Genomic DNA, 8,552 nt, shown 5'->3' on the forward strand with positions numbered 1-8,552 from the left:
ATAGATAGATAGATAGATAGATAGATAGATAGATAGATAGATAGATAGATAGATAGATAGATAGATAGATAGATAGAAAGATGGATGGATGAATGGGTGAATGGATCTAGTCTTCTCCCTCAGTCTGTTGAGTTTAATTTTTTTTTTATTAGATTTGTAAGACATTTGACAAATACATTCTTACCACTTTTGTTAGATGCACTTCATCTCTGGCCAGGAATCTGTCAACCCATCATGATGCAGAAATCCAAATCCCATACTCAGACACCACCTTCTCAGCCAACTGTTTGCTTTCCAAATCCCAAATTAAATTTTCTCTTCTATACTCCTTGCCTTCATGGGAAACAATGCAAAGAAAAAAAAGCACACTCTGTGCCTCTATGGTCTTTAGTTATGTATTAAATATACCACCCCCTTTTCGTTATCAGGTCAGCTACTGCTTTTTCTACTAGTACTTCTCTTCTTCCTCTTCCCCTTATAAAATAATCTCTAATTTGATAGTTCCTATACCTCTAATATATAATTTTTGGGAGGACAAAAATATTCTTCCTTTCCAGCCCTTCAGATACTTGAAGAAAATATCATGGCCCTGATAAGTCATCCAATATATGAAGGATGGTCATGTATAAGAGGCATGGGATTTATTCAGTTTGGCCTCAGAAAAGTGAAGTAGGAATAATGGCTGAAAGCTGCAGAAAAGCAGAATTTGTGCCATGTAAGGAAAACTTCTTAATACTTAGAACTGTCTCTGAGTTTAAAGGGCTGCCTCAGGAGACAGTGGGTTCTCTCTCGCACAACATTTCAAAATAAAGACTAGGTGACAACATGTCAGGTATGTTGTAGAGGAAATCCATAGTCAGGTTTAGGTTGGACTGACTTTCTGCTAATGCTCTTTTTCACTGTGAGTTTCTCAGACTCCAATTTTGAGCTCAGTTCCTGAAGCTTGGGACATTGAAAAACTGAGCAGGAAGACAGACGCATGTGTTGTTCCATTGCCAGAGCCCATTACAACAGAAGTCATTGATTTTTATTATGGGAGAGGTACTCAGGGGTGTCAACAAGTAGAAAGGATTTTAACCTATGTGCCAACAAGGAAACTGAAAGGTGGACTGGTAAGTGTGCTTCTTGGATAATGGAAGGAAATACAGTAGAAGTAGTGAGTATGGGTGGGGAAGGCTTGGGGGGCCAGAATATGAAATCTAAGAGGCTAGGTTAGTGTTTTGTCATAGCTGTTATAAAATCAGAGAGTATACATGCCCCAGGATCATAGATATAGAGCCAGAATGAACCTCAGAAGGAACTTTACTTATCTCACTATTCATATTACAGAGGAAAAAACTGAGATGAAGGTTCAGTGACTTATCCAAGGTCATACAGTAAGTGTCAAGGGTAGGATCTGAAGCTAGCTCCTCTGCCTCTAAAACCAGTACTATTTCTATTTTTCCCATAACACCTCATTTCCCTTTTCAAAGCATTTATGGAGTGGCCTGAGAGTGAGACTAAGACTAGGTATATGTAGAGATAGAGCCCTCAGGGTCAGAGGACTTGCCCTGAAGCTCTTTCCCCTGCCTGGTCATCATGGTTTGCTGGGAAGGGGGAGGGATATAGATACGGTAGGCTAGTACCTCTACATAGCATACATCAGAATGGAGTAAGCAATGATGAGAAATTTTGTCTAGTACGACTTGTCTAAATTATGTACCTCAATAAGCTTGTCTACAGGTTTTCATTTTTGAATGGAGAGTGACTCATGAAACTCCTTAATGTCAGCACACTGTTCATTATACTACTTTTTCCTAAGGCACACTGACCATGACTCAGTTTCTAGCTCTTGTTCTCATTAGCTTCCTTTCCTTCAATGTAAATATTTTTCATCTTCCTTGGACTTCCAGCCACACTTCTTTTCTTTACATATGCACACACACACACACACACACACACACACACACTCACACACACTACCTCTCTTACCCTTGGCCCTTCTCATGGCCATGGGCAATCCAGCTTTAACCTCTCTCAGACTATGACAGCTCAGGAGTTATATTCAATAGACACTTCAGATCTTTTGACATCACACTGCCTGTTTAATTCTGCCTACATGCTTTTAACCTTAATAAAAGTGCTTGACTCATATAAACTTTTGCTGAGTCTATAAAAACAACTGCCATCAATTACCTCCAAATGCAATGTAGTCCTGAGTAGATATGGATTCAGGAAATTTTGAATTGTAGTTCTTCCCCTCCTCCTCTCTCCTTGAAACGAATGGCCATAAACTCAGAGAACACAGGAGGGGTTGAGAAGGAATATTTGCTACAAAGCAAAGCCAATAGAACAGCAACAAAAAGACATTTTCATGGGAAGGAGCAATATAAAGCCTGCTCATTCTCCTATTTTTCAGCACAAGGAAATTGTATTTGGAAAACAACATCATCTAAAGCAGAAATTTCTAAGCTAGGGTCTGTGAATTTATGTTTGTCTCTGTGTACGTATATATATATATATATATATATATATATATGTATGTATATGTATATATGTATACATATGTGTTTATATATATATGTCTATATCGGAGGGTACAAGGGCATATGCATACATTTGTGAATGTCTGTATACATGTTTACAGGTATACATAGATAGAGGGCACAGGACCAATTTAATAAGAAGGGATGATACTTAAAAGGTGAAGTTAAGAGGTGAGAGAGGAATATAATGAGAGAAGATGGGGAGAGACAGAATGGGGTAAACTATCTCATATAGAAGAGGCAAGGGAAAATGGTTACAATGGAGGGGAAGAATAGGAAGGCAAAAGGGAATTGGTCAACCTTATTCCCATTGAATTTGGGTTGGGGAGGGAATGAAATACACATAAATAGGGTATCTCACCCTCTAAGAGAGTAGGGGGGAAGGGAATGAGAGAGGGGATGATGGAATGGAGGGCAGACTTGGGGGGGAGGGAAGTTGGAAGCACCCACTTTTGAGTAGAGAATAGAACTAGTGGGAGGTGGGATAGAAGGGAGGGAAATATAGTCAGTCTTTTACAATATATCAACTATGTTAATGTTTCGCATAAGCTATACATGTACAACCTATATTGAACTGCATATCTTCCCAGTAAGTGTGGGTGACAAGGGAGGAGGGGAATGAATCTGGAATCCAAAGTTTTAATATTAAATGTTTAAAAATTATTTTAAAAAATAAAGAAAACAAGAGACATTTAAAAAAAGAGTCCAGGGAATGGCAGCACCCCCAGACTACCAGTTCTATTTTCAGTCTATCCCCCACAGCATCCAGTCATGTATATCATCCCTCTCAAAAATACATAAATACAACAGAAGTGTGTAAGACAGGTGTTGACCAAGTTAATTTGGCATAATTTATGTGAGGTCCATAAGAAAAATGTCTTTTCTGAGTAGGGGTGGGAAGTGAAGAAAGGCTTCCCGGAAGAGAATGCATTTGAACATAACTTTAAAGGACAGGTAAAAATTCAGCAGATAGAGATAGTTGCCAGGAATGGATATTAACGCCAGACATAATCTGGCCCTGACCTACATTTTCAAATTTGTACCTATTTGCTTACAGAACCCATCCATGACAGTCCTTCCCCCTCAATTTCCTCCAAACACTCCCCCTCCGGTGTTCTCTGCAATAGTGATCACAAACAGAAAGTCACTTAGAAGTCATTTGTGCCTTTTCACTGCCTGTCCTCTGTGCTTAGATTTCTTTGCACCCTCAACTCCACACATTAGTTTTCCAGTCTTCCTTTTAAGACTTAGCTCAAAACCTACCGCATGCAGAAGACCTTTCTGATCGCTCCATGTTCCTACCTGCTGATGCCTCCTCCCCTTTCAGATTATCTTCATCTATGTATCTTTTATGTACCTGGTTATTTGGGCCACGAGGTGGCGCCATGTATAGAGAGCTAGTCCTGGAGTTACAAGACCCAATTTCAAATATAGCCTCAGACACTTGCTAGCTGTGAGATCCTGGCATGGTCACTTAATCCTGTTTTCCTCAGTTTCCTTATCTGTAAAATGAGCTGGAGAAAGAAATGACAAAACACTCCAGGATCTTTGCCAAGAAAACCCCAATCATGAGATTGGGTTTTTGGATCATGAGAGTTGGACATGACTGAAACAACTCAATAGTAACAAAAATTTGCCAGCTCATCGTTAAAAGGCCACTCAGGGGCAATCATCACTTTTATCTACCTCTTTCCTCAGTCTATCGTCCTCACTCAGTCCCATTCCCCTAGCATCTTCTATGCTTTGACTTTTAACATCTTTTACTTGTTTCTACATTAGCATGGCATTCTGAGATTCTTCTATCCAGTAATCAATCTGGTTATTCTCTCAGAGAGGTTTTCTCAATATCTGTTTCTGGCAAACAATATTGATTGACCTCTTCCTTCCTGGGTCCCTGCCTCTTACTGGTCCACTGTCAACTACCTTTAAATGTCATAGATCTCTGTCTTACACTCAAATTTAGGGTCCAGAACCACTGATAAACTTATACTCCTCACCAAATAGTTGTGAGGCTAAAATGTTACCCAATATAATTGACTTTTATCCTTTCATTTTTAGAAGACTTTTTGCTGTTTTAAGTGACTTTGTTATTTAGTAGAACTTATGTTACTAGGCACAAAGGGTGTCTAGTTTAGTGAATGCCCAAGGCTTAGATTGTAGAAGACCTGTTAGAATGTAAGATCCTGGAGAGCCCTGTTCACTTTTGTCTTTCTATCCTTAGCATTTAATACAGTGCCTGACACATAACAGGAACTTATGCTTGTTAAATCCTACCTCTGACATTTACTGGCTTTGTAACCCCAAAGAACTTGTTCAAGGTAAATGTGGTTTGGACAATTCCCTAGGACTTATTTGTTAAGTCATAATTGAGGGGTCAATATTTTATTTGGTGGAAAAATTTCCCACACCAGGAGTTCCCCCATGCAGATGAAACCATAGTTCTTTCATGTATATTACAAGGCATGGATACTAGTATCCATTTCCATATGAAAATTCCTTTTTTTATATTCATTTTTAAGTTATATTTGTAGAAAGATTACTGGATTTAGCATTGGAAGATGCGTTCTAAACCCAGCTATTATTACTTATGTGTAATAACTCTGGGTCTGAGTATCCTTTTCTATAAAAATGAGGAGATTGGACTACATGACCTTTAAGATTTCTGGATTCTTTCATTCTATGACCTGTTTTTTAAAAAAGGAACTCTAAAATAAGCTTCATGCAGTCAAAGAAATCTGACTAGCTAAGGGGGTAGTTTATTGATCTACTAAGAAGGATTTCAGGGAGCCAAAAATCAGAGGAAGAATCAGATTTATTTGCTTGTAGATTCAGTTACAAGAATGACCAGGAGACAGAGAGATAAAGAGGGGGAAAACACCAAACTGTTCTTTCTTTTAATAGCTCACAGCATGAACTACAAAATGTCGAGAATTGGATGAAATGGTGGCACAGACCCCAAAAGGAACAATATGCCTTTTGAGCTGAAAATCCTTGCCAGCACGGCTGAAAATGTTCTTCAAGAAGATTACCTTTTCTACAACAAAGCTCATGAAGTCACTGGCCTAAGCCATCACTGATACAATGATGAGGGCAATTATGAAGGTTTTAGCCATAATGTTTGAACTGGGCAAAAACCAAGATAAAAAGCCATCTGTTCATTATTGTTATTAGGTTTCAGTTTGGGCTGCAAAAATCTATGATATCTTAAGGAGCCTTAGAGCATAATTCAGCTTGAAGGGCAATTTCTGTAACAGTGTACAATGAAATAGAAGATAGCATGTGTGATAGACCCTCTGACAATCCAACTGGAACTGAGCCAGGTGGGGGAGGGGAAGAGAAGAGCCAGAGGTCACCTAATGCTTCTCAACACAGACTGTTAGCTGGGAAGCCAGAGTTGAGATATCTTAATATGTACATTGAGTTACCCCAAAAAGAGGCCAACTAAAGTCTTAACATTTCTGGAGTTTCTCTGAGTATCATTCTGTCTTCTTTCCACCCCTATGAAATAGAAAGGTAATATGGCCTGGGGTGTGATAGTACATCATTTAACCTCTAAGCTTCAGTTTCCTCACCTGTAAAATAAGAATAATAATCAATCAAATATTTATTAAGCACCTATTCTGTGCCAAATATCAGTTATAGGAAGACCAAAAGAGTCCTTGCCCTCAAGCAATTTACATTCTATTAGGGGAAAGGATATGTAAACATTCAAGTCTTTACAAAATATATACAACATAAATAATGGATAATTTCAGCATGAGGGCAGCCTTTGTTGCTCAAGGATCCAGAAAAGGTCTCATGTAGGACATGACACTAAGCTGAATTTTAAAGGATTCTAGGGATTAAATATTCCTCCTGGATCACTCATTGCCTTGTAAAGGCAGAAGGGAGTAGCTCAATGAAACTGTGAGCTATGCCTTGCAGGATTACATGTACTCAAGACAGATATGTCACAGTAGAGAGTTCTATCAAAAGGTGATCCACAGGAGAAGGAAATAGCAAACCACCCCAATATATTTGCCTTAGAAAACCCCTTAGAACATGAACTTGGACACACTTTAGGAGATGGTGGAGGACAGAAGGGCCCAGCATGCTGTAGTCCATGGGCTCACAGAGAGTCGGATGTGACTGAACAACATTAACAACAACAAAGGGATTAAATGAGGTGGTGATGAGGAGGGTGTGCATTTCAGGCATGGCAGACAGCCTGTGCAAAGAAAGATAGAAAGAAGATAAAGGGTCATGTGTGAGGAAGAGCAAGAAAATATTTAGATCATACTGAACTCCTAGAGTTGTGATGATCAAAAGAGATGATGTTCATAATTCATTTTACCAGCTAACAAAGAGATAGGAATAGACTGGACCTGTGATGTCTTTGTGTTAGGGCCATGAGTGTGAGAGACACTGGGGCAGTCACAAGATGTCAGAGGGAGTGCACGTGACCTCTGAGGGGCAGGGGCTTGGAGATATGGAGGCCGACTCTGTTGGGCCGTAAAGGCCGACATGGCATTGAGCGCAGAGTCGTGGGGGCCGACTCTGCTGGGTTGGGAAAGGCCGATGTGGCACTGAGCGTGCCCCATAAACACGGACTCCTCTTAACACATACTCCTTTGCCCTGCACTTGGGGGAGTGCACGATTGGCTCCCACATGACAGGTGACAAGGGGGCACCCAGAGGGGGTGCACGTGGCTTTCTGAAGGACATTGTTGGGACAGCTTTGCCTACAGGTTAACCAACCAGGGATAAGGGAGTTTTGGGCGCAGTAACGCGAGAGTGATAATCTGTGTGGCAGTGCGTAGAGGACTTCCGGGAGGGACGGGAGGGACGTTGCTCCTTGGTCTCTTACAACATAGTTGGGAAAGAACATGATTGGTCCCGCAAGGCATGCCGCCGCAAGGCTTATAAATTGGGGAGATAGAGGAAGTGAGTTAGTTCCTGCTTAGTTCCAGTTCCGCCTGGAAGTGAGTTAGTTCCTGTGCCAGTTCCTATGCTTGCTTGTGGTGCTGTTAAAGATGTAAAGGAATAAACAGCTTCGCATCATACTTTCTGTGTCCCTGGGTGTTCTGTGGGGGTAAGTTCTTCTCGGAGACAAGAAGCCGGAGACGTCCAAAGACCTTGTATAAGGTAAGACAAGGCTGGAATTGGGACCAGGACCCCAACATCTTTGGAATAGGGTGCTCCCAAGTGAGGAATCTTTCTTTGCCAATTGAAGTAAATACCTTCTCTTCGGTAGATAGTCTTAGAGAGTTTCTTAGAGTGAAGGTGTCATACAGGCTGTAATATTCTAGAGTATGGCCTAAACCAAATTAAAATATAATTGGGAAATATTTAACAAAGTACATAAAAATACAATAGAACATAGATAATGTTACTATGTGGTTTTCTTAGTCAATATACAGTCTGTAGGGCTCCATATGTATGGTTTAGAGCTTCAAACTACTGGCCTAGATCATTGATAGGCTAAGTGACTGACTCAGAATCACACAAGATCTATCAAAGGGAGGCACTTGAATTCAGTTCCTCCTGGCTTCCAGGCTAACTAGCTATTTACTATTCTACACCCTTCTCAACAACTTTAAAGGGCACTATTATGTGTAGAATTATTAAATATAAGCTATTATTAAATAATAAAAATAAGAATATCCTTGTTATTCTCCAAAAATTAGAACCCTGTATAGGCGTTTATTATTCTCATATATTGGAACCATTGTAAGTAAGCTAGTCTCAGAATGGTTTCAGCAAATATCTAAAAGGGGAAAAAATTACAGTGGGTTTTTAAAAAAAATTTTATCTTAATAATCATCAACAAATAGGAATATTCCAATACACAAAGAACAGAAAAGGACAGATTGTACATTAAACCATGAATTTTTGTGATGTAGTATGTTTATAAAAATGTACACTCAGTTTAATAAGCTAGTAGCAAAATTCTCCTTTTGTGCCTTCTGAATTGTCTTTTTTCTTCATGCTTTTAGAAAAATGTTTTATTAACTTTTTTTTCTTTTGTCATCTCTTGCATTGCTGCCA

At 39.6% G+C, this 8,552-nt stretch overlaps 1 pseudogene; it reads right to left on the reverse strand.

The window, feature by feature from the left end:
- The window catches only part of LOC138143562 (DNA repair protein XRCC2 pseudogene), a 67,968-nt pseudogene extending 60,576 nt beyond the window's left edge, over nucleotides 1-7,392 (reverse strand).
- Between the last annotated feature and the right edge of the window lie 1,160 nt (nucleotides 7,393-8,552).

This window comes from Petaurus breviceps, unplaced genomic scaffold, assembly GCF_028583685.1.
Source record: "Petaurus breviceps papuanus isolate PSGF00001 unplaced genomic scaffold, PetGlider_PUasm1.0 90644, whole genome shotgun sequence".
Classification (NCBI taxonomy): Eukaryota; Metazoa; Chordata; class Mammalia; order Diprotodontia; family Petauridae; genus Petaurus; species Petaurus breviceps.